Source organism: Scyliorhinus canicula, chromosome 5, assembly GCF_902713615.1.
Source record: "Scyliorhinus canicula chromosome 5, sScyCan1.1, whole genome shotgun sequence".
In the NCBI taxonomy this organism is placed as follows: domain Eukaryota; kingdom Metazoa; phylum Chordata; class Chondrichthyes; order Carcharhiniformes; family Scyliorhinidae; genus Scyliorhinus; species Scyliorhinus canicula.
In genome coordinates this window covers 184,109,696-184,133,312 of record NC_052150.1, presented here as the reverse complement: position 1 = coordinate 184,133,312, position 23,617 = coordinate 184,109,696, and the positions used below count along the sequence as shown (strand labels likewise).

Here is a 23,617-nt window from a genome sequence, read left to right as displayed (position 1 = left end):
CTGCACTGGGTGGATTTGCGACTCGGGGAAGAGAGAGGGCAGCACCCACTCTGGAGGCTAGATGTGGGACTGCTAGTGGTGACGAGGTTTGCGGGTTGATAAAAAGGAACATCCAAAACTACTTGGAAACAAACGATATGGGCGAGGTAACAGCGACTATGGTTTGGGAGGCTCTGAAAGAAGTTATCAGAGGTGAGTTAATTTCTATCAGATCCCATAGGGAGAAGAAAGAAAGAAAGAGCGGAGAGAGAGTGGCTAGTAGAGGAGATACTCAGTAGACAGGAGTTACGCGGAGACCCCCGAGATGGGGCTACTGAAGGAGCGCCGGAGACTGCAGGCGGAGTTTGATCTGCTGACCACAGGGAGAGCGGTAGCACAGCTGAGGAAGGAAAAAGGGGCAGCCTATGAGTATGGGGAGAAAGCGAGTAGAATGCTGGCGCACCAACTTCGTAGGAGGGAGGCAGCCAGGGAAATTTGGGGAGTTGGGGATAAGGAAGGTAACAGGGTCTTGGACCCAGAGGAGATGAACAAAGTTTTATTGTAAACTGTACGAGTCAGAACCCCCGGCGGGAGGGGAAAGGATGAAGCAATTCATGGACCAATTGAGGTTTCCAAAGGTGGAAGAGGATCTGGTGGAGGGACAGGGGGCCCCCGATTGAGTTGGAGGAGATGATAAAGGGTCTAGAGAGTATGCAGTCGGGCAAGGCCCCGGGGCCGGATGGCTATCCTGTAGAATTCTACAAGAAATTTTCAGAGCTGCTGATCCCACTCCTGCTAAAGACCTTTAACCAGGCTAAAGAGAGAGGAACCCTCCCCCCAACAGTGTCACAGGCCTTGATCTCACTCATTCTCAAACGGGAGAAAGATCTGCTACAATGTGGGTCCTACTGGCCGATAACACTTTTGAACGTTGATGCCAAATTGCTGGCCAAGATTTTGGCCACTAGAGTAGAGGACTATGTCCTATGGGGGAGGATCAGATGGGCATCGTTAAGGGCAGGCAATTGAACTCCAATGTATGGAGGCTCCTCAACATTATTATGATGCCCTCAGAAGGAGGGGAGGCAGAGGCAGTGGCTGCGATGGATGCAGAGAAAGCCTTTGACCGGCTGGAATGGGAGTACCGGTGCGAAACGCTAAGAAGGTTTGGATTCAGTGAGGGATTCATAGGGTGGGTCAAACTACTTTATCAGGCCGCAGTAGCAAGTGTATGCACAAACCGGGTAATGGTGGAGTAATTTACGCTTCACCGAGGGACGAGGCAGGGATGCCCCCTCTCCCCGTTACTATTTGCCCTTGCAATAGAGCCATTGGCCATAGCGCTTCAAAGAACTTGCAGGGGTTGGTTTGGGGGGTTGGGGGGGGGGGGGGGGGGGGTTGGGGAGGAGCATAGGGTCTCGCTCTATGCGGATGATCTGCTATTGTATGTTTCGGACCCCTAGAGGGGATGGGGAGGTTATGCAGATTCTGAGGGACTTCGGTAACTTTTCGGGGTACAAATTAAACGAGGGGAAAAGCGAGATGTTCGTGATCCAAGCTAAAGGACAGGAGATGAGACTGGGAGAGCTTCCGCTTAAGATGGTAGAGAAGAGCTTTCGGTACCTAGGCATACAGGTGGCTCAAAACTGGGATGCCCTACATAAGCTTAACTTATCCCAGCTGGTAGAGCAGATGGAGGGGGACTTTAAAAGGTGGGACATGCTCCCGCTTTCTCTAGCGGGGAGGGTGCAGACCGTTAAGATGGCGGTCCTCCCCAGATTTTTGTTTGTCGTCCAGTGCCTTCTCATCTTCATCCCTGAGACCTTCTTTAAGTGGGTGAACAAGATCATTTCTGGATTTGTATGGGCAAATAAGACCCCGCGAGTAAAGAGACTATTTCTAGAGTGCAGGGGGGGGGGGTGGGCTGGCGCTGACAAATTTTTGCAGCTACTACTGGGTGGCTAATATAGTCATGATTAGGAAATGGGTATTGGGGAGGGGACGCCATGGGAGCGATTAGAGGCAGCGTCATGCAAAGGCATCAGCTTAGGGGCACTCGTAACGACACCTCTGCCGTTCTCGCCAGCGCACTACTCCTTAAGTCTGGAGGTGGTGGCGGCACTAAGGATCTGGGGTCAGTGGAGAAGGCGCAGGAAGGTGGAAGGAGCCTCAGTGTGGACCCCGATACGCAACAATCACAGATTTGTTCCGGGCAAGGTAGACGGAGGGTTTCAAAGCTGGCCTAGGCCAGGTATTAAAAGGATGGGGGACCTGTTCATAGACGGGACATTTCCCAGCTTGAAGGCGCTGGAGGTGAAATTTAATCTGCCCCCTGGAAATGCTTTCAGATACCTTCAGGTACGCGCCTTTCTAAAAAACCAGGTGGTGGCATTTCTGTTGCTACCCCCACGTAGGATACAGGATAGGGTGGTCTCTGGCACCTGGGTAGGGGAGGCGAAGGTGTCGGACATCTACCAAGAACTACAGGAGGCAGAGGAAGCCCCAGTGGTGAAACTTAAGGGCAAGTGGGAGGAGGAGCTAGGCGGGGAGCTGGATACGGGCCTGTGATGCCCTAGGCAGGGTTAATTCCTCCTCATCATGTGCCAGGCTTATCTTAATTCAGTTTAAGGTGTTCCATCGGGCATACATGACAGCAGCGAGAATGAGCAAGTTCTTTGGGGTTGAGGATAGATGTGCGAGATGTGCGGGATGCCCAGCGAACCATATCCATATGTTCTGGGCATGTCCGGCTCTCAAAGGATTTTGGCAGGGATTCGCTAAGGCAATGTCCAAGATCCTAAACACGAGGGTGGTGCCAAATCCAGAGGTGGCAATCTTTGGAGTGTCAGAAGATCCGGGAGTTCAGGAAGCGAAAGAGGCCGAGGTTTTGGCTTTTGCCTCCCTGGTAGCCCAGAGACGGATCTTGTTAATGTGGTGAGACTCGAAACCCCCGAGTGTGGAGACCTTGGTTGCCTTGAGAGGGTCCATGATAGGTGTTGGTTGTTCTGGGTGAGTGTGCTTAACACTCAATTTGGCTCTGTTTCTTTACTTAGCTCTGGAGTCGCCAGGTGTCGTTAAGACACCGCCACAAGGTCAAGGTGAAGTTTAAAGCAATAAAACCATACACCAATTAGTAAATCCAAACAACTGAGTTTATTATAATACAATTATAATAACTAGCCATGCACACGCTAAAAGGATTAAACTTATTCCTACCGCTAAATAAACTAATAACTATCTTGAAGGAACTGCTGGGCCAGGGAACAAGGCCTCTTGCTTTGCTCTGGTCTGCAGACTTCAGGTTGGTATAAGTTAAAAGGGGTCAGGAGTGCCTATCTCTGGTAGCGATCGTTGTGAGGCACTTACTTGTTGGCGGCTGCTGTCCGAACCCTCACCTCTCTCTCTCGTTCAAGATCTTCTTGGCAAAAGCTGGTCGAGGTGCTGGTCCACGGAGGAGTGTTGGTCAAAGAGAGAGAAGGGCTGGAGGGCTGGATCAGAAGACTAAACCATGTGTGGGACCGGTCTTTTATAGGTCCCAGGGGATCCGCGCCCCTTTGGGCGGACTCCCTTACCTGCTTGGAATCAATTAAGTCTCTTCCCAATCGATATGTTTGAATCCCCCAATAATGGGGCAGTTCCTCGGTCACTGGGGCGGTTCTTGGGACTTATTGTTTTGGGCTTCTTTGGCGCCGAAAAGTCTGGCCTTCCATTCAATGTATCGATCTGTGTTTAACTTGTTTCCATTGTATCTGGGGATCACCCAGTATCGCTTATGTTAATTGGTTTCTTTTCACAGTGCTATCTGGTTTCTGCAGCAGTCAAAACTGGTTTCTGCAGAAATCCAAATATACAAGCGCTTTGCAAGCTGCTTGCTTTACAACATGTCCATTTTCCCTGCATTCCTTGCAATTTTCCATTTTGTGTTGGGCAGTGGCCACCCCAGGTGGCTACATAGGGTTCTCTCGGAGCTGGAGCCGTTCCTCGTTTCTAGGAGAGCATTAAAATGTAAGCAGCAACATCAATCCGGGGGGTGGGGGGGGGATGGGAGAGAGGTGGGGAAATGTTTACTTACTGCATATTCTTTTTTTTAATAATGTTAACGCTCATCTTGTTTTGTGAAATGTTATTAATGGATATGTAAAAATTTTGTTTTGATTAAAAACCTGAATAAAAATAATTAAAAAAAAGAACTACATACACTTGTGATATGCAGTAAGCAATTCTGTACATAGTGTTATGACCAGCAGTGGCAGTGTGGCTGTTTAAGCCTACCATGCTGCTCTTGTGCCTTGAGGCAGTTGGGAGTTAGTTGTACTGATTAGATAGATGTGTATTGCAGCAGCTTTATAATAGTTAGTGTTGTAGTTTGTTATTTATTTATTTATTCCAGTTATCTTTATCACGTCGTTGATCCAGAATAAATTATTTAAACTAAATGTTCTGTAGTGCATCATTCATAGCTGCCAGTCTACAGAACATGACACCCACCTCTCCTGCCGCCCCCTTTTAAAAAAAAATGCCCTTACCCTTTCTTCCGTTATCCTCTTCCTCTTAAATTATTGATAAAACTTCTTTGGGATCTCCTTTATTTTTGCTTGCCAATATTTTTTCATGCCCCCTGCTTTCTTAATTCCGTTAGTTGATTTCACTCCTTTCTGTACTCAGCTTTGTAAGGTCCTTGATCCAGTGGGCACGAGATTGACTTTCACTCATTTTCTTTGTGTAACATGTTTACTCTGAACCAGCATGGTAGCACAGGGCAGCATGGTAGCATAGTTGTTAGCACTGTGGCTTCACAACACCAGGGTCCCAGGTTCATTTCCCGGCTGGGTCACTGTCTGTGTGGAGTCTGCACGTTCTCCCGTGTCTGCGGTGGCCTCCCACTAGTCCCGAAAGACGTGCTGTTTGGTAATTTGGACATTCTGAATTCTCCCTCCGTGTGCCCGAACAGCTGCCGGAATGTGGCGACGAGGGACTTTGACAATAGCTTCATTGCAATGTAAACCTACTTGTGACAATAAAGATTATTATTATTATTATTAATAATTGAATCAACCCTTTGAATGTTTACCACTGCTTGGAGACTGATTTACTTTCCAGTAGCTGTTTCTGGTCCATTTTTGCCACATCAGGGGCGGAAGGGGGTCGGAGAATCACCTGGGGCTGGCGTCAATCCCGCCCCCGCAGTGTCCTGAATTCTCTGCCACCCGAGATTCGGCTGGGGCGGGAATCGTGGCGCGCCGGTTGGTGGGCCCCCTGCGGCGATTCTCTGCCCCGATGGGCCGAAGTCCCGCAGCTGACAGGCCTTTGCCGCTGGAGTGGGTTAAACCACCTCTGGTACAGGCGGGATTGGCGGCGCGGGTGGGCTCCGGGGTCCTGGGGGGGGACGTGGGCCGATCTGACCCCGGGGGGTGCCCACCACGGTGGCCTGGCCCGTGATGGGCCCCACCGATCGGCGGGCGGGCCTGTGCCGTGGGGGCACTCTTTTTCTTCCGCCCCTGCCATGGCCTTCACCATGGCGGGGGCAGGGGTCCCCCTCCCCTGCACATGCGCCGGTATGACGTCAGCAGCCGCTGACGCTCCGGCGCATGCGCGGACTTCCACCGGCCTTTCGGCCCCGGCTGGCGGGGCGCCAAAGGCTGTTCGCGCCGGCCGGCGGAATGGGAACCACTCCGGCGCGGGCCTAGTCCCTAAAGGTACGGAGAGTTCCGCACCTTTGGGGAGGCCCGACGCCGGAGTGGTTCACGCCACTCCGTCCCGCCGGGACCCCCAGCTCCGCCGGGTTGGGGAGAATCCCGGCCCAGGTCTCACTTCAGTAAAATTGAACAGGTTTGTTGCGAATCACTAGCTTTCAGAGCGCTGCTTCTTCTCTAGGTCCTTCTCCTTCCTCCTTCCCCATTCACCTGAGGAATGAGCAGTGCTCTGAAAGCTAGTGATTCAAAAAAAACCTGTTGTACTTTAACCTGGTGTTGTAAGACTACTTACTACGCTCACCCCAGTCCAACGCCGGCATCTCCACATTTAGTAAAATTGGCCTTGCCTAATTTCAAGTTTTGTTTTTGTCCTTTTTATAGTTATGTTGAAGCTAACATGAATTATGATGACTGCCACCAAAATGGCCTGCCACTGTCACTTCCACCTGGCCAGTTTCATTTCCTCAAACAAAGTCCAGAACGTTGTCCTCTTTCATCAGACTTGCTACATACTCTTTCGTCGGACTTGCTACGTACTCCAGCTGTGGCCTCACCAATGTCCTATACAATTGCAGTAAAACATCTCTATTCCTATACTTAAATTCTCTCGCAATTAAGGCCAACATACTATTTGCCTTCTTTATCGCCTGCTCTACCTGCATGTTTACTTTCAGCGACTGATGCACGAGGGCACTAAGGTCTCGCTGAGTATTTACTTCTCTCAATTTACACCCATTCAAAAATTTATCTGCTTTCCGATTTTTGCTACCAAGGCACATAAGCTCACATTTATCCACATTATACTGCACCTGCCATGCATGTGCCCACAGCCTGTCTAAATCCCACTGAAACATCTTTGTATCCTCCTCACAACTCACTCTCCCACCTAACTTTGTATCATCTGCAAATTTGGAGATGATACATTAGTTCCCTCGTCCAAATCATTAACATACAATGTGAACAGTTGGGAGTTGGGGTTTGAGGACAGATCATGAGGTACCCATTAGTTCCACCCTGCCAATCAGAAAAAGACTCATTCCAACTTTTTGCTTTCTGTCTGCTAACCAGTTTTATGAACAAAGAACAACGAAATGTACAGCACAGTAACAGGCCCTTCAGCCCTCCAAGCCTGTGCTGACTATGCTGCCCATTTAACCTAAAACATTTGACACTTCCAGGACCTGTGTTCCTCTATTCCCATCCTATTAAACGTCACTATTATACCAGCTTCCACCACCACTTCCAGGCATTCACTACCCTCTATGTAAAAAAAAAAAGAAACAAACTTGCCTCTCACATCTCCTCTAAACTTTGCCACTCGTAATAATTTTGTTGACTTCTATCAGGTCGCCCCTCAAATTCCGTTGTTCCAAACCGAGTTCATCCATCTTCTCCTCGTATCTTATACACTCCATACCAGGCAACATCCTGGTAACCTCTTCTGTACCCACTCCAAAGCCTCCACATCCTTCTGAAAGTATGGCGACCAGAATTGAACACTATATTCCAAGTGTGGCTTAACTAAGGTTCTATACAGCTGGAGCATGATTTGCCAATTTTTGTACTCTATGCCCCGTTCGCTGAAGGCATGCATGCAGTATAAGACTATAAGATATAGGAGCAGAATTAGGCCATTCGGCCCATCAAGTCTGCTCCGTCATTCAATCATGGCTGATATTTTTCTCATCCCCATTTTCCTGCCTTCTGTTCATGACCCGTGATTACCTTATCAATCAAGAACCTATCTACCTCTGACTTAAAGACACTCAGTGATTTGACCTCCACACCCTCTCGCTGGAGAAATCCCTCATCATCTCTGTTTTAAAGGAGTGTTCCTTTAGTCTGAGATTGTGCCCTCTGGTTCTAGTTTTTCATACTAGTGGGAACATCCTTTCCACATCCACTCTAACCAGGCCTTGCAATATCCGGTAAGCTTCAATAAGATGCCTTCCCCCCCTCATCCTTCTAAACGCCAATGAGTACAGACCCAGAGTCCTCTACCATAGCCTTCTTGACTACCGGCATGGTGGCAAAGTCGTTAGCATTGCTGCTTCACATCGCCAGGAGCCTGGGTTCGATTCCGATCTCGGGTAACTGTCTGGAGTTTATACTTTCTCCCCGTGTCTGCGTGGGTTTCCTCCCGGGTGCTCCAGTTTCCTCCCACAGTCCAACAATGTGCAGGTTAGTTGAATTGGTCGTGCTAATGTTGCCCAAGAGATTGGGTGCGGTTGTGGGGATAGGAGCAGGGGATTGGGCCCAGGTAAGGTGCTATCTCAGAGCAAGGGCCTGTGTCGACTCTCGGCCAAATGGTCCCCTGCACTGTATGTATTCTATGATTCTCCACCTGAGTTGCCACTTTCAGTGACCTGTGGACCTGTACATCCAGATCCCTCTACTTGTCAATACTTTTAAAGCTTTTTAAAATAAATTTCGAGTACCTAATTCTTTTTTCCCCAATTAAGAAGCAATTTAGTGTGGCCAATCCACCTACGCTGCACATCTTTGGGTTTTCGGGGTGAGACCCATGCAGACGTGGGGAGAATGTGCAAACTCCACAAGGACGGTGACCCAAGGCTGGGATCGAACCTCGATCCTCTGCGGACTCTTCAGGGTTCTGCCACTTACTGCATATTTCCCACCTGCATTAGACATTCCAAAATGTATTACCTCACATTTGTCCGGGTTAAACTCCATCTCACATCTCTCTGCCCAAGTCTTTAACCGATCTACATCCTGTTGTATCCTCTGATAGTCCTCATCGCTATCAGCAATTCCACCAACCTTTGTGTCATCTGCAAATGTATTAATCAGACCAGTTACATTTTCCTCTAAATAATTTATATATACTATAAACAGCAAAGGTGCCAGTACTGATCTCTGTGGACCACCACGAGCAACAGCCCTTCATTAAAAAAAACACGTTTCCATGCCGGGGGTGATGGAGCTGTTGGCGGAATTTGGGGGCTTCTCGGGCTATAAGTTAAATTTAGGCAAGAGCGAGGTATTTGTAGTACACCCGGGAGATCAGGAGGAGGGAATTGGGAGGCTCCCGTTTAAGAGGGCAGTGAAGAGTTTCAGATATCTGGGGGTGCAGGTGGCCAGGAGTTGGGGGACTCTCCAAAAGCTTAATTTTACCAGGCTGGTGGAGCAGATGGAGGAGGAATTTAAAAGGTGGAACATGGTGCCGCTATTGTTGGCGGGTAGAGTGTAGTCCGTCAAAATGACGGTTCTCCCGAGATTCTTGTTCCTCTTCCAGTGTTTGCCCATCTTTATCCCTAGGACCTTTTTTAGAAGGGTGACCAGCAGCATCATGAGCTTTGTTTGGGAGCATGGGACCCCGAGGGTGAAGAGGGTCTTCTTGGAGTGGGCTAGAGATGGGGGGGGGGCTGGCGTTACCCAATCTCTCGGGGTACTACTGGGCGGCCAATGTGTCGATGGTGCGCAAGTGGGTGATGGAGGAGGAGGGGGCAGCATGAAAATGGATGGAGAGGGCGTCCTGTGGAGATACAAGCCTGGGGGCCCTGGTAACGGCGCCGTGGCCGCTCCCTCCTACGAGGTTTACCACGAGTCCGGCGGTGGCGGCTACCCTCAAGATTTGGGGGCAGTGGAGGCGACATAGGGGAGAAGTGGGGGGCTCGATGGAGGCTCCGTTAAGAGGGAACCATAGGTTCGTCCCGGGGAACATTGATGGGGGGTTTCAGGGTTGGCACAGACTGGGCATCAGACAGATGAGGGACCTGTTTATTGATGGGAGGTTTGCGAGCCTGGGGGAGCTGGAGGAGAAATTTGGGCTCCCCCCGGGAAACATGTTCAGGTATCTGCAGGTAAAGGCATTTGCTAGACGGCAGGTGGAGGGATTCCCTTCGCTTCCCGCGAGGGGGGTGAGTGACAGGGTGCTTTCGGGGGTCTGGGTCGGAGAGGGGAAGATATCTGATATCTACAAGGTTATGCAGGAGGTGGAGGAGGCGTCAGTAGAGGAGCTGAAAACGAAGTGGGAGGGGGAACTGGGGGAGCAGATCGAAGACGGGACATGGGCTGATGCCCTGGAGAGGGTTAATTCTTCCTCCTCGTGTGCGCGGCTTAGCCTCATCCAATTCAAGGTGCTGCACCGGGCCCACATGACTGGGACGAGGATTAGGTTCTTTGGGGGTGAAGACAGGTGCTCGGGGAGTCCAGCGAACCATGCCCATATGTTCTGGGCATGCCTGGCACTGGAGGAGTTCTGGAAGGGGGTGGCGAGGACGGTGGCAAGGGTGGTAGGATCCAGGGTCAAGCCAGGATGGGGACTCGCGATTTTTGGGGTTGGGGTGGAGCCGGGAGTGCAGGAGGCGAAAGAGGCCGGTGTTCTGGCCTTTGCGTCCCTAGTAGCCTGGCGAAGGATTTTGCTACAATGGAAGGATGCGAGGCCCCCAAGCGTGGAGACTTGGATCAATGACATGGCGGGTTTTATTAAGCTAGAGAAGGTCAAATTCGCCCTGAGAGGATCGGTACAAGAGTTCTTTAGGCGGTGGCAACCTTTCCTCGACTTTCTGGCTCAACGATAGGGTACTGGGACAGTAGCAGCAGCAACCGGGGGGGGGGGGGGGGGGGGAAGGGGAGGGAAAAGGGGGAGGGGGGAGACGATGACTATGTTGATTTAATTTTAATTTATTTTTAAGTTCTTTTGTTGGGGTTGGGGGGGTGGGGGGGGGGGGATATGATACATGCGTTAATACGGTCTGGGGGGTGTTACAGTTGTTATGGATTATTTTGTTGCATTTCATTGTTTGTTGTTATATTTTATATTTTTTGTAAAAAAAATTCCAATAAAAATTATTTTAAAAAATAAATAAAAGAAAAACACGTTTCCCTGCTACCCCCTGTCTTGTATGACCGAGCCAGCTCACCTCTGATCCCATGTGACTTCACCTTCTGTACCAGTCGGCTATGAGGGACTTTGTCAAATGCCTTGCTGAAGTCCATGTGGACAACATCAACTGCCTTACCTTCATCAATGATCTTCGGCACTTTCTCAAAAAACTCATCAAGTTAGTGGAACACGACCTCCCTCTCACAAAACCATGCTGCCTCTCGCTTGTACGTCCACACTTCCAAATGGGAATGAATATTCTCCAATAATTTCCTGACTACTGATGTAAGGCTCACTGGCCTAAAATTTCCTGGATTATCCTTGCTAAACAAAGGAACAACATTCTCCAGTCCTCTGGGACCTCACGTGTAGCCGGTGAGAATACATTGATTTCTGTCATGGCAATTTCCTCCCTTGCCTCCCTCAGTATTCTGGGGTAAATCCCATCAGGCCCTGGGGACTTATCTATCTTAATGTTTTTCAAGGCTCCCAACACCTCCTATTTGATCTCAATGTGACCCAGATTATCTACTCACCCTTCTCCAGACTCATAATTCACCAAGTCTTTCTCTTTGGTGAATACTGATGCAAAGTACTCATTTAGTACCTCAGTCATTTCCTCTGGCCCCATACATAGATTTTCTGCCCTGCCCTTTCCCTGGCTACCCTCTTTATACGTATAAAAAGCCTTGGAATTTTCTTAATCCTGTTTGTCAGTGACTTTTCGTGACCCCCTTTAGCTCTCCTGATTCCTTGCTTAAGTTCCTTCCTACTTTCCTGATGTTCCTCATGGTCTTCACCGGTTTCCAGTCTTCTTGCCTTTCCAAATGCTTCATTTTCTTTTGGACTGGCTCATAATATCCCTCATTATCCAAGGTTCCCGAAACTTGCCATACTTGTCTTTCATCCTCACAGGAACATGCCAGTCCTGAATTCCTATTAACTGACATTTGAAAGCTTCCCACATGACAGATGTTGATTTACCCTCAAACAGCTGCCCCAATTCTTCAGTTCCTGCCTAATAGTGTTGTAATTAGCATTGCCCAATTTAGCACTTTCACCCGAGGACTACTCTTATCTTCATCCAAAGGTACCTTAAAACTTACTGAATTCTGGTCACTGTTCTTGAAATACTCCCTTACTGAAACTTCGACCACCTGGCCAGGCTCATTCCCCAATACCAGGTCCAGTATGGCCCCTTCCCTAGTTGGACTATTTACATACTGTTTCAAGAAGCCTTTCTGGATGCTCCTTACAAATTCTGCCCCATCCAAGTCCCTTGCACTAAGTGAGTCCCAGTTAATACAGGGAAAGTTAAAATCACCCACCACAACAACCCTGTTGTGTTTGCTCCTTTCCAAAATATGCCTACATATCTGCTCCACTATCTCCTGCTGGCTATTGGGAGGCCTGTAATGAACCCCCAACATTGTGATTGCCCCCTTCCTATTTCTGACCTCTGCCAAAACTGCCTCGCTGCATAAACAGTCTGAGATGTCCTCCTGCAGTACAACTGTGGTTTTCTCCTTGACCAGTAGTGCAACTCCCCCACCCCTTTTACATCCCCCGCCATCCTGCCTGAAACATCTAAATCCTGGAACGTTTAGCGGCCCATCCTATCTCTCCCTCAACCAAGTCTCTGTAATGCAACAGCATCATTGTTCCAAGTACTAATCCAAGCTCTTAAGTTCATCTGCCTTACCTGCTATACTTCTTGCATTGAAATAAATGCACTTCAGATCCCGAGTCCCGCTGTGTTCAGCGACATCTCCCTGTCTGCTCTCCCTCTGAGTCGACTGGCCCTATTCTCTCGTTCCACCTCAGTTATTTCACAGATTCAAAATCAGCTTCTTCCCAGACTCCTGAATAACCCTCTTATGGACTGATATGATCTCTTCACACGTTCTCTACTGAGTAGTACTGTACTGAATGCTTCACCCAATGCCTGTGTCTATGTAATTTGCATTGTGGATTCATGTATGACCTATGGTTTTTTTTCATGTATGGAATGATCTGTCTGGATTGTACCCAGAACAATACTTTTCACTGTGCCTTTGAACATGTGACAATAAAACAGATCCAATCCAATCCCAATACTCTGGTTCCCATCCCCTGCCATGCTAGTTTAACCCTCCATTGTGACACTAAGCAAACTTTGTGGCCAGGATTTTTATGCCCCCCTCATTTTAGACGCAACCCATCCTTCTTGTACAGGTCCCACCTGCCCCGTGCAAGATCCCAATGGTCTAGATATCTGAACCCTCCCTCCTAGACCAGCTGTTTAGCCATGTGTTTAGCTCTAGCCTCACTGGCACGTGGCACAGGGAGTAATCCTGAGATTACAACCCAAGAGGTTCTGTTTTTTAACATTCTACCTAACTCTCTGAACTCCTGATTCAGGACCTCACCACACGTCTTGCCTATGTCGTTAGTACAAATATTTACCACAACCTCCAACTGTTTACCATCCCCCTTCAAAATATCTCTTGCCTGTTGGGAGACATCCTGGACCCTGGCACCAGGGAGGCACCAAACCATCCTGTGGTCTCTTTTGTGTTTACAGGAGCATCCGTCTGTGCCCCTGACTATGTCATGTTCCCTGTAACTATTGCTCTTCTGTGCTTTGTCCTTCTCTGCTTGACAACTGAGCCAGTTGTGGTGTCACTGCTCTGGCTGCTACTGCTGTTTCCCCCTGATAAGCAGCCACCCCCCCCCCAACAGTATCCAAAACAGTAAACTTGTTAGATTTGGGACTATCATGGGGATTCCTGCACTGACTGCCTGCACCTTCTCACAGTCACCCATCTATCTTTCAGCACCTTGGGTGTGACCTCATCTATTAAACGCCTGTATATGATGCTTTCCTCCACCTGCATGCTCCTAAGTACACCCAACTGCTGCTCCAATTGATCCATGTGGTCTGTGAGGAGCTGCAATTGGGTGCACTTGCTGCAGATGTAGCAGTCCGAAATGCTGGAAGCTTCACAGACCCCCCACATCTCAGGTGAAGCATTTTACCCCTCCAATTGCCATTTTTAGAACTAATTAATAAATTAATTTAAAAATAAATACTTATTAAAGTAAGTTACAGTTAACTATATGCTTCCTGGCAGTAGATTTCTGCGATAAATGACTCACTTTATTCTCTCAGCTCAGTATCCTGTTATCTTTTTCAGCTCTGTCAGTTGCTGCCATTTGTGTACAGTCCCTAACATCAGTTACTGACCAACCATCAGTTTACCGCTTTCCTATGATGTCACTGATTTTTTTTTCCCTTGAATCCCAGTGCGTTGTCTGAACAGCTCCTGAGCCTTGAGAAGGCTGTCCCTTGCAGGTCCGGTGTTCTCTCCTCCCGAAGGTAAGTCAGCAGGCCTGGTTCTTCTCCTCCCGAAGTCCTTTCTATCCATCCACCCATAACCCCATGCACTTAAATTTTACATATTAATCTGCTCTGTGAGACCTTGTTGAAAGCCTTCTGAATGTCTAAATAAACCACATCCACCAGTTCTCCCTGGTCAACTGTACTCGTTACATCTTCATAGTGAGGACGATAGTGTTGAATGACGTCATACATAGGCTGGAGGAATGGACAGACACACTGGCCATTAAATTTAATGCAAGGAAGTGTGAAGTGATTATTTTTGGTAGTAAGAATGAGGGGAGACAACATAAACTAAAGGTACAATTCTAATAGGATATAGCTGTGAAATCTGGGCTGTATGTGTGCAAATCATTGAAGGTAGTAGGACTGGTTGGGAGTGGTTCGTAAATCATATGGGCTCTTGGGCCTGATAAATAGAGGCATGGAGTACAGAGGGAAAACAGTTATGATGGACATATTTCAAGCATCGGGCTGCCCTCAACTGAGTATTGTGTCTAGTTCTGGGCACCATGTTTAGGATGTAAAGGAACTAGAGAAGGTGCAGAAAAGATTGAAGAGAATGGTTTCAGGTTTTATGGACTTCAGTTATGAGAATAGGTTGGAGAAGTTGAGGTTGTTCTCCTTCGAGAAGAGAAGATTGAGAGGGGGTGGATAGAGAAGCTAAAAATAATGAGGCGTTTCAACAAACTAATTGGGCAGAAACCATTCCTGTTGGATGTTAAAAAGGAAAGCTTAAAGGATTACTTAGTGTTGTATTCTTTGAGGGTTATATTTGAATTAATGGTTGCTAAGATGTTCACTATGTGTTTTAAAAAGGTTAACTTGAGTTCATAGAATAAACATTGTTTTGCTTTGAAAAATACTTTTCCATTTCTGCTGTACCACACGTGTAGAGTGGGCCGTGTGCTCCCCATACCACAATCTATTAAAATTTGTGGGTCAGGTGAACTCCATGATACACTTTGGGGCTCTCTAAACCCTGGCCCATAACAGATGTAAATAGGATGTTACCCCTGGCTGGGGAGTTGACAATCAGGGGACACTGTCTCAATAACGGGTAGGTCATTTAAAACGGAGATGAGGAGGAATTTCTTCACTTGGAAGGTGGTGAATCTTTGGCATTCTCTACCTCAGAGGGCTGAAGAAGCTCAAGATACAAGTCTATCAATTTCTGGATAATTAATGACATGAAGAGAGATGGGGAAAATTGGCAATGAGGTAGATGATCAGTCATGATCTGTTTGAATGGCGAGTAGGATTGACCGGCCAAATGGCTTATGCCTGTTTCTATTTCTTGTGTCAGCAGTCATCAGCCAAAAGCCCGGCTTCTGACTTGGGAATGGAGTGAAGGTTATTGTCAAATATAGTTGGGCTTGGGTTGCAGCCTTGAGGAACTCATGTAGTACGTCTTTGCACTGAGATGATTGGCATTCATCAACCAGAACCATGTTTGTTTTGTGCCGCTTTCTCTTTCTCCCCTTGTTTGCTTTATTTCCACTCTGCTCTGAATACCATGGTATTTGCTTTATCCAAACACACTGGTCAATGGATTACAGTAAGGATCAGGAACAGTGGACTTCACCCATCCCTTCTCTGCTTTGGCCCAGGCGAATTTGCAGTTCATTTGCAGCTTCAGCTGGGATAAGCTAATTCAGTAAACATCAAAACTTTAATCCTGGGGTCTTGTCTGTTTGACAATACCATGCCACAACACTGAGGTTGTGCAAAGTATGTTAAAACCTAATTATTTGTTATTGTCGTAGATATTCCAGCTGTACTCATGAGATTTTGGTTGACTTCCGACATAACGTGCCAAAGAAGCAGGAGTTGAGACGATGAGAATAAATTACTCATGTACAAAGCTAATGGCTCATGGACAGGATAAATCCAGCCATTCCACTAAACCTGTCTCAAACTGCCATGTTGCAACTCAGCATATTTAAACCTTGGGAGACAGTGGCGAGTGGTCATATCACTCAACCAATCTCGAGACTCTGAGCACCTGGGTTCGAATCCCACCATGGAAGATGGTGAAGTTTGAATTCAATAAAATTTTTTGGAATTATTAGTCTAACCGTGAAACTGTTGTTGATTGTTGTAAATGAGAAAGTGATCACGTGAGGAAGTCTGTCATCCTGGCTGCATGTGACTCCAGATCCACAACAATGTGGTTGACTCTTTAATTTCCTCTGAACAAGGGCAATTAGTGATGGGCAATAAATGCAGGTCGAGCCAGTGACGTTCATACCCCATGAATGAATTTTTTAAAAAAGGATGTGATGAGATTTCATTCTGTATTGCCGTTTCTCTGGTTTCCCAACTGTTAAATCTAATGTTAATCTTTCAAAGTCAACAGTTGAATTTTTCCTCCACATTCTGTTTATCTTGTTCTGTGTGTGTTAGCCAGTTCTAAGTACAGCTCAAGTTCCATGTTTTGTATTCGTGGGATGGATCACTAAAAGAAGCATTGTTGTGGCGTAGAGTAACAAGTACAAAAGCTTAGTATAAAATCTATGGTCATGAAAATGTCACAAATTTAACTTAAGGGGGAAATTACCATGTTTCTATATCAAGAAAATAATTGGAAACAACAGGTGCAGATTTCAAAAGGATCATTGTGTCATTGTGCTTTCAATCACCGTGCTTTGAAGACCTCAAAGATTTTTTTGAGGAGGCAACAACACGATAGTTGGGAAAATGGCACTGAATGACTGGTTCAAAAATTGCAGATGCTACAAAATTTGGGGTAGTTAATTCTTCATAACCAGAAAAGGAAACTTCCAAGGTATTAGAGCCTTTTTCTCGGATGGTGATGGCTAGCACGAGGGGACACAGCTTTTAATTGAGGGGAGATAGATATAGGACAGATGCCAGAGGTAGGTTCTTTACTCAGAGAGTAGTAAGGGCGTGGAATGCACTGCCTGCAACAGTAGTGGACTCGCCAATATTAAGGGCATTTAAATAGTCATTGGATAAACATATGGATAATAAGGGAATAGTGTAGATGGGCTTTAGAGTGGTTTTGTGGGTTGGCGCAACATCGGGGGCCGAAGGGCCTGTACTGCACTGTTATCATAGAATTTACAGTGCAGAAGGAGGCCATTCGGCCCATCGAGTCTGCACCAGCTCTTGGAAAGAGCATCCTACCCAAGCCCACACCTCCACTCGATCCCCATAACCCAGTAACCCCACCCGACACCAAGGGCAATTTTGGACACTTAAGGGCAATTTAGCATGGCCAGTCCACCGGACCTGCACATCTTTGGACTGTGGGAGGAAACCGGAGCACCCGGAGGAAACCCATGCACACACTGGGAGAACGTACAGACTCCGCACAGACAGTGACCCAAGCCGGGAATCGAACCTGGGACCCTGGAGCTGTGAAGCAATTGTGCTAACCACTATGCTACCGTGCTGCCCTATGTATTGTGATGGAATTGGCTTTCGAAGTGGCATGTGGAATTCACTATTAGTTAGTATGATGTGGTGATGCATTTGCTCTGAATGAAAGTTGGTTTGCTGTGGCGGATGAACAGAAACTTTGGGATACAATACAAGCTTACAGAACTTTATCAAGCTGAGGTAAGGTCTTTAAAGGCTTTCAATAAGACAAGCGAATGGATGTTGACACATGCTGGCTTTTAAAACTCCATTGGTGTGTCAGCCCTCCGAACTGGCAAAAGTTGAGAATATAACATGCCTTCATAAATCCTTAATAATATTTTGGCCCAAGTACTCTGTTCAGTGTTGGGCTCCATAATATAGAAAACTTATTAAAGCTATAGAGAGGGCAATGTACAGGTTGAATAGGATTCTGTCTTGTGTGAGAAAATACCAATATGACTGACTTGAAAAGAAGGGTCTTGCTTCGGGTAATTTTTGTGAGGGCCATGAAGAATCCAGCATAAGCTGGTAGAGTCAAGCAAAAAGTAACTTTATTCACAAGGAGGTGTACACGGGGCCAGTAGTTCACTGCTGGTTCCCTCTCTAGTAGGTACCACATTGACCAGCTCTATTTGTACAGCTGTGCTGCTAATGATTACCCTACCCCCCTCATTGTGGGAGCTCATATTCCTCAAATGGCATGGGGTAACCTATTGTCACCAGTCAATAGGATCCGGGCAGGTTATTACAGTAATATTGGAGTGATTGTGTACACCTTTTTAATATCGAAGCTCACTGATTCCACTGGTTGAAGTGTGAACAATTAATGTCCGTAGGTACTTGCTTAAGTGAAAGAGATTCCAAATGGAAAGTCCTAAAAAAACAATTTTGATAAGTCTTCCAGGCAAAGTGGTTGATGCGGAAGTTATGTCAACATTGTAGATTAGATTTGACATGTAGATGAAGGATTATGTGAACATGGTGAGTAAATATGATTAGAACTGTTTACTGGAACTAGTGAGTAAATGCTATCACTGCTCGGGTACAAATGGCTCATTTTGTTGGTCACTTAAATGTATTTCTATGCATGTGCCTTGCTGTTCCCTCCCCATGGCATTTTGGTTGAAACCCGACCTCATTCACAGCATGACTTACTATCTTGCGCAAGGATATTGGCCCAGATCCTCCTCTTGTGAAGTCATTAAATCATGCACAGTTCACTCCTGACTCTGAACCAGTTCTAGTCTCACAAATCTGTTGACTTGTACATCAGCTTATACATGCAGGTATCTTGCTTACAAGCTTTCGCTATCATTTCTCTCATTCTCCATAAGAAACTAAACTGGTGCTGCATGAGCTTATTAAAATCAACTTGTGACAAACTTCTGAATGAAAATTTTAACATGAAATTACTGTAGAAAACTGATGTCTGCTGTTTTTTGAGACTCCATTGGTGTAGCAGTCCTCAAGACTAATCCCTCAAGTTTATTCAGCATTCATTTATACTTCAATCTGTCAGAAAGAAATAGAATCATACAACAGTTGAGAGCTATGAATAGCTGAGAGCAATCGCGCTTAAAAACTATGAATTAACTTGTTACCAACTGCACCCACCCCATAGATGAGGCATCAAGTAAGTTTCAAGAGTTCCTTTCATCAAGGAACTGAACTAACAGTGAATATACAATAAAATAACTAAGAAGAATCTCTTCATTCCAATAATTCCTGTTTAAAGGTAAGCATCACACTCTACTAGCTCCATTACCTTGTAAAATTACTATACTTCGCTTTTGAAAGGAAACTATTAGTTTTGATGGAAACTTAAAGCACAAAAGCTTATTGCAAAGAAAATTCATGTTGTTGATTTTTTTCCGTTGGTTCCTTCAGGATACAAATGCTGCCCAAATTTTGCAATTGCCTTTTGAAAATTTTTTAGTGGTATCATGAGCAAATCTCTGCTCTTTTCATTGTTTTTTTTACATAAATTTTTTTCCAATTAAGGGGCAATTTAGCGTGGCCAATCCACCTACCCTGCACAAGGGGCTTTTCACAGTAACTTTATTGAAGCCGACTTGTGACGATAAGTTATTATTATTATTATTATTATTATTATTATTATCATTGGGTTGTGGGGGCAAAACCCACGCAAATACGGGGGGAATGTGCAAACTCCACACTGACAGTGACCCAGAGCCGGGATCGAACCTGGCACCTCGGCGCTGTGAGGCAGCAATGCTACCCACTGTGCCACCTCGCTGCCCACTCTTTCATTGTTCTAATCAGAAATATGAAAATACATTTTCAAGTAGTTTTATGTCATAGGCAACAATGTTTGATGTTTTTAAAGCACAAGATTAGTCAGAATTCAAGATAAATTAACATCCACAACACCATACTTTGAGATAGATATGCTTCAAATCTGACAGCACAGTGGTTAGCACTTTTTCTTCACAGCGCCATGGTCCCAGGTTCGATTCCTGGCTTGGGTCACTGTCTGTGTGGATGTCTGCACGTTCTCCCTGTCTCTGCGTGGGTTTCCTCCCACAACAACTGAAAGATGTGCTAGTAAGTGATTTGGACATTCTGAATTCTCCCTCTGTGTCCCCAAACAGGCGCCGGAATGTGGCGACTCGGGGCTTTTCACAGTAACTTCATTGCAGTGTTAATGTAAGCCCACTTGTGACAATAAAGATTATTATTGTATTTGTGTCTCACTCGTTCCACTTGAGGATGTAACATGCATGGTGGATAAAGGGCAACAGGCAGATGTAGTGCATTTGGATTTTCAAAAGGTATTCCATAAGGTGCCACACTACTGCACAAGGTAAGAGCTTCTGGTGTTGTAGTTTGTTTATTAGCGAAGATCGAAGATGGCCAACCAACAGGAAACAGATTTGAGATAAATGGATCATTTTCAGGTTGCCAAACTGACAAGTGGAGTGCCACATAGATCACTGGGGCACTTTATCAATAGCTTGGATGAAGGACCAGACTATATTGTAGCCAAATATGTTGATAATATGAAGAGGCGCATGAAAGCAAGTTGTGTAAAGGACACACAGTGTCGCAAAGGGATACAGACAGTTTAAAAAAAAATCACCTAACTGCAAGCGATTAGCAAATTATGCAATCTTGGATCCACAGTGACAAGCAATCTGTAATTGATGCAGTAAGGAAAGCAGCTACTCCCTTTGGCTGACACAATATCAAACTGATTCTTTGGATCAAGGTGCTGGTTTGTGAGGGCTTTGTTCTCTGCACCTTATATTTTATGAAACATGGACAACTTGGAGATATCAAGAAAGAAAGCTCAACATCTTTCACCACCACTGTTTGCGGAGTATCTTATGGAATGCGAGAAACATTAAGGAGGCAGTCCTATTGAAGCCAAATCTCCCAAGCACATTGACACTCACCAAGCAGAGGTGACCCGATTGGTTTGGGTATGTTGCTAGCATTGATAATGGTTGCATACCCAAGGATTTTCTGTCTGGTGAGTTGGCTGGTGCCAGAACACCAGTGGGACACCCAAAGCTCAGCCTGGAAGATGCTGGAGAGCCTGACCTAAAAGCGTCTGATACAGTAGCTGACAACAGAGAAAAATGGCATCATTACCTGCGAGATGGCATGCGCCACCATGACATTCAATGACTACAATAGCCTTGGCAACAGGTGGAAACACAAATAAACAGCCCACATTGACACCTGATACCTACTTTATACATGGCAGTTGTAGCAGAACCTGCGTGTCTCGGATTGGTCTCTTCAGCCATTGTTGCTAAGTGTTGCTTTTACTTAATTGCTCTGTTTTAATAACCTTTGCTCTAGAGTTGCCAGGTATCTTTCTGATACCACCACGAGGTTCAAAGCCAAGTGCTGATCAATAACTCAATACACCAGTTAGTAAGTTTCAAATCAAAACACCTTTATTATACACACAGTCAATCACTACTCATGCATAAAACTCTACTTACTAGACTATGACTATAACTAAAGGCCTATACTTAGCTTTCAAATGGCCCACCAGATCAGAGGAACAATGGCCGTTGTCCGGTTCTGAGTCTGCAGGTTTCAAGCTTGTATGGAACAGTAGCTAGGAGCGCCTATCTCGTAGCGTGCGTTGACTGGAGACTTACTTGGTTGGTGCAGCTGCTAGGAAGGTCTCTCCTTGTTGAGAGACACGGTCAAGAGTTCTTTGAGAGCTGCCAAGAAGCTGTTAGGCAGGTCTCTCCTCGCTGAGAGCCAAGAGAGCGAACTGAACTTGGTGACTCTACTTTATAGTCCCCTGGGGTTTCGCGCCCTTTTGGGCGGACCCCGGACCTGGTCCCAATTAATTGGACCATGTCCCAATCGGTTCTATCGATTTCTCCAATACTGGAGCTGTTCCCTGATCGCTGGGCGGTTCCTATGTGTCCGTTGGTCTTCCTTTATCCTGGCTCCCGCTGGCGCCGGGGAGTCTGGTTTGGTCCCGATTGCTTCAATGTTTCTAATTGTTTTTGGGGATTGCTAATTGGTATGTAGATGGCTACTGGTTTCGGTTCTGTCTGGATTCTGCAAGTCTTAATACACACGAAACCTTGCACCTGCTTGTTTTCCTGTGCCTGGCCAATTTTCCCTGCATTCTTTGCCGGCATCTATTTTGGAATCGGGAAGTGGCCACCCCAGGTGGCTACACCACTAGCATAAGTGCATCACCTAAAGCTACTACATCTCCAATATATCAGGTTTTATGCTTGTCCATCATTGTACATACATGGAAGGATGCCAACGATGGTAACTGACTTTGGCAGAAGGACACGGTATGTGGGGTGAAGAGAATCAAATTCTTGAAAGACTGTATGATGAAAATAAAGCTAGTACTTGAAATTAATTAGAACTGCAATGTGAGTTTGTTTAAATTAAAAACACTGATTACCCTGCAATTATAAAGGAAATCTTTATTTCATTTTACACTGCTTTAATTTAATTTATAACTAAACTTCCAATATTTTCAGGCTTTTTTTTCTCATTGTTACATGATGTATTACACATATTGAAACGTATCTGTAATAATTCATTCACAGTCCCAGCAGATTCTTTTCAATTCTTGCTTGGCTGTCTGTAGGGAGCTGCAAAAATAGTTTTTTGCTGCCGCTCACCAGTGATGTGGCTGTGATTGGAAACCCATTCTGTGGAAATCCGATGTGCCAAGCTACATGCCACTGCAAATATCAAATGATGAACAAACTACCAAAAAATGCAAGCACAATAACATGGTAACATGCATGTAGCTAGGCTGCTAAAGTAAACCCTGTCGTAAAGAATTATACCAAATAAAAATTCATAGCTTCTCATAAAATAGTGGCTGGAATTTCTATGTAAACAAAACTAATACAGTACATGGTATGACTACCATTTTTTTTCTTTACAATATACATAATTTATTTTCTTCCACCTTTTTCCAGAAATAATAATGCTGACACATGTATCTCTGTTTTCCAGTACTGGGCAACCAGTTCCTGCAGAAAAATGAATACACCAGATTGTACAGTTATGACTGTGATCGCCTTGATTCTCAGATAGTCAACAGGTTAACCCTCTCTCTTATTCATCTGAAATCTCTTAAATAAGAACCCCCACTTGGAGTCCAGAATCCTGTATCCATTGCAATATCTAAAGCTTTCTGCAGATGGCCCACTGATTTTATTCTGTTTACCCACAAAGTCATGTTTCGCAAAGGATCTTTTGCTAATCGACAGCCACAGATGTAGATGAGCCAAGATTTGCAGTTGGCTGGACATCTCCCCTGATGTTCTTACCAAATCAATGTTACATTGATTTTTTTTTTTTATAAATGTTTTTATTCAGTTTTCATATTTTATATTGAACAAATTACAAATTGTTAGGAGAGAAAAAGAACAAAAAAAAAAAAAAAAAAAAAAAACAACAAACAAACACGCAAAAATTAACATACATATTTACAGGTAAGCATCTTCGTAGTAGTAACTGCGCCCCCCCCCCCCCCCCCCCCCCCCCAACATGTTTATTTAGTTTGGTTTTGGGCCTTAGCTAGCCATCGAACCCCCGTACCGAACCTGTAGCCCCTCCCGCTACCTTCCCCCGACTATTCTTCCTCTTGTACATTGGCCACAAATAGGTCCCGGAACAGTTGCATGAATGGCTCCCACGTTCTGTGGAAGCCGTCGTCCGACCCTCGGATGGCAAATTTGATTTTCTCCATTTGGAGAGATTCCGAGAGGTCGGACAGCCAGTCCGCAGCTCTGGGCGGTGCTGCTGACCGCCAGCCAAACAGGATTCTACGGCGGGCGATCAGGGAGGCAAAGGCAAGGG

The 23,617-nt window shown here is 45.9% G+C and overlaps 1 protein-coding gene across 18 annotated transcripts in view; it reads left to right on the top strand.

Annotated features, from left to right (window-relative positions):
* mpp7a (membrane protein, palmitoylated 7a (MAGUK p55 subfamily member 7)) overlaps window positions 1-23,617 on the top strand; it is a 779,450-nt gene that overhangs the window by 134,751 nt on the left and 621,082 nt on the right. For 11 of the 18 annotated variants that reach the window (XR_005460776.1, XM_038798233.1, XM_038798231.1 and 8 more), the window contains exon 2: window positions 13,808-13,879. The exons of the other annotated variants lie outside the window; for them this stretch is intronic. The gene's annotated coding sequence lies outside the window, so the exon portion shown is untranslated. The remainder of the gene's footprint in view (window positions 1-13,807; window positions 13,880-23,617) is intronic. 18 annotated transcript variants of the gene reach the window in all.